This window comes from Fukomys damarensis, unplaced genomic scaffold, assembly GCF_012274545.1.
Source record: "Fukomys damarensis isolate Sample0158 unplaced genomic scaffold, DMR_v1.0_HiC HiC_scaffold_4, whole genome shotgun sequence".
Lineage (NCBI taxonomy): Eukaryota > Metazoa > Chordata > Mammalia > Rodentia > Bathyergidae > Fukomys > Fukomys damarensis.
In genome coordinates this window covers 64,419,783-64,423,252 of record NW_022900916.1, presented here as the reverse complement: position 1 = coordinate 64,423,252, position 3,470 = coordinate 64,419,783, and positions in this window count along the sequence as shown.

The window sequence follows — 3,470 nt, the reverse complement described above, 5'->3', positions numbered from 1 at the left end:
GACTGCTAATATGCAACATCATTAATATCTATGATTATCAAACACTGGAAGCCCCTTGGGTCAAGGTAGCTATCTCAGTATTTTCTTAATTACTTCATTCAAATCTATGAAAAAAATTGAAAGCCCTGGTGATGCTCTATCTTATCTAGTGCTTTTGAAAACTGGCAAGGTTTTCCTTCCTGCAGGAGTCCTCCAAAGATGGCCGTCTTTACACTGGGGTTTTATCCAAATTTTGACTCCTTTTTTAAACAGTGCTCCCAGGTCAACTTTGCCTAGCCCCTCCAATACCAGTGAATAGGCCAATGTTTATATCTTGACTTTCTGTACAGTTATAATTTAAGATAAATTCATTTAATTACATAAAATTCATTTGGAAGATTTGCAGAGGAGAGGCACACTGAGAGGGAAAGAGTACTAAAGCCCTTGACAGACTAATGACACAGCTACCTAAGTTCCTCCAGGTATTTTGTTATTTCCTATGCACATATTTTAAAGCTTCCCCGATCTACTTAAACAAATATAAACAATCAAATTCACTGCCAATGAGATACTGAATTCAAAAGGTAAAAGTACAGCCATAGTTTTAAAAGCAAGTTTTAGACTGTTATAGGAAAAAAGGGGCAAAGGGGAAGGGGAAATGGGAGAGGTAGGGGAAAGGAAAGAAGGGAGTAGAACTAATGACAAAATGAAAAAAATGGAAACAAAGTCTTTGTAGATAGGGAGGGATGGAGGGATTGAAGGGAGGGCAGGGGAATTGGGGGCGATAAGAACCAAGATGGATTATGTAAAGGTGCAAATTTCCAATGATGAATGTCATTATATTGTATACCTAAAATGTACCAAGAAAATTAATTTTTTAAAAAATGTTATAGGAAGAAATATGGAGATTTATAATCAGAAATGTAAAAACCATTTCCCTTAATCAGCCCCTATTTAAGAATCTGTCCCACAGAAATAGTCACTCTCCTTAATACTCCAGAAAGTGTTGAAAGAAGTGAAAGGAGTGTTAGTTATGAAAGTAAAGAAATTAGAAAATGTATTTTCCTAAAGCTTAGAGCTAAGAATACTATATGTCAATATTATGGACCACATGACCATCAAGAATTTTAAGACTCTAGATCATACTGATATGTGAAAATACGTTCATGAGACAATGTTAACTGCAAAATGTCCTTTTTGTGCAAATTTGTATGCTTTAACAGATGTTTACATGTTTCTATATCAATCTGTCTTCAAATAAAATATATTTCAGACAGGTTACACTCGTAAGTATGCTAAAGTATATGATATACATTGACAAATACAAGGTATCATTAACACGTTTCATGGTTACTGAATTCTTTGATTTCAAAAAACGATATTTCACAAAAATAGTTCTATTTTATTAAATAATACATATTGTTCATAAACAGAGGTTTATATACTCAAAACAAACTTGAGAATTTGTTGAGAATGGGTTAAGTGAATGTCTTCACTGTTCATTTCCGGAGTCTTTAATTCACTGATGTGCGTTGTCAATTCAAAAATGAAGAGATTCCTCCTTGTTTATCTCAAAGACAGCTGTTTCTATAATTTATACTAATTTTACTCTTATAAGTAAATGAATTTGTATAAACCTTATTTGCATCTGTTCACTAATCCACCAGCACCACAAAACTTTAATTTCTATCAAGGCAGGTCACTGCGATGTCTTCTTCACCGCTAGCACTGCAGCCCGGAAAAAACAGCAGCGCAAAAAGAATCCCCAGTGCTTAAAGTTACTTTGGAAAGCACTGTTCTGAAGTCATCCTTGTACATCAACTTCAAAGAAAAAAAATGTGCTAGTGCCTCTAGGCCTCCAGAGATTCAGTTAGTAAATGATCACTGCGTGTCAGTGGAATAAATTACTACTTCGGAGACCTGCAAGTCTTGTGAACTCATTTTTATGCTCAGTAACTCCAAATGAAAAACAAGGGTAAAAATTACAGCTATCATGAAGTGAACCAGAAGGAATATGGTTTTGCATCAACACCAGAAATCGTTTTCAGCACATTTAGTACCCGGATTTTCCACGGAGGGTGTTTAATAGTATGAGTAGAAAAAGCAGATATTCCTTCTGGAAACTACAAACTGTTGACTCATTGCCTCTCTTTGGGGCTAAGTGATTCCACATACTATTTTATTTTGGGATAACCAGAGCTTGTGTTAAAACAGCTTTCAAAAATATTTAAAATGCATGCTTTTCCCGTATGTTCTATACAATAATTACAGTGTTGTGTTAGGATTTTAGAAAATGTTAGATTTTTAAAATAACCCTTTGTGGAAGTTACATAATGCTATTTTTAAAAAATAAATAAAAAACAAAGCTACAAGTTTTCATTAACTGCTAAGATTCATCAGTTTACTGTATTAGTCCTGCCGAAGTGCTAGGGGAAAAAAATGCTGATTTATTTGACAATGGTTCTGTAATGCCAGCACTCAGGAGGCTGAGGCAGGAGGATCACTGTGAGTTCCAGGTCAGCCTGGGCCACACAGTGAGTTCAAGGCCAGTCTGAACTACATAGTGAGGCACTGTTACAAACAAAAACAAAACAAGAAAAAAAAAAGCAATTGAGAGTGGGTGAAGGGAAACAAAAATTTATATAAAATTCAATGATTCTTTCCAGCTACCATAATAGAAAGTATTTTGGCAGCTGTCGATGCCCCGACACCTTGATACAACACCGAAAGCTTAGCTTTTGCCTCAACTTTAAACCTTAATATATGAAGGTTGGAGAGGGATACATTTTAAACCCAACAGAGGGTGTATTTCCAAATCAGCCCTGGAAATCAAATCAGCCTCTGTTTATAGACATCAAAGCAGAAAGCACAGGGCCCCAATGAGCAAGCCAAGACCTTCTCGTTGTTTTTTCTTTAATAAATCACCAGGAGAGATCATTTTTAAACTTAATTTTTTGAAATGGGAGTTCACTAACATATGAAAAAGAAAATTGTTCCCAAATTTGAGAATTTTTGATAAATTGATTTCAAAAATAAAAATCTCTTCTATGGACTCCTCCTGCAAGGCACAGAAAGGATAGTGGCCTTCTTGGTAATGCCCGTTGAGAACTCTTGCAGAGTACCCGAGAGCACGCCAAGGCGCCTTCACTGTGCAGATTCCCAGGACACCTCAAGGCCACGGAGTCCTTGGAGCTAAGCGGCATCCGCCAGAACGCGGGGCTCCTCATTCCGGGCCTAACCTTTTCCCCAAAACCCAAATGGGGAGCTTTCGAGACAGAAGGTCAGGGTCCAGACTCGTCTCCCTGTTCCGTGAGCCGAGAAGACCATCCTCCGCGGGGGCTCTAAAGAGCGGTTCTGGAAAAGGTTCTCCAAGGACACAATCCAGCAGTGAGGGCGAGAGCACTCAGGGGGGCAGGAGCCCCAAGTCTTAGAGACTGATCGGCAACCAGCACCGGGAGGCGGGGCCCGCGGGGTGGGGGCTGGCAGCACCT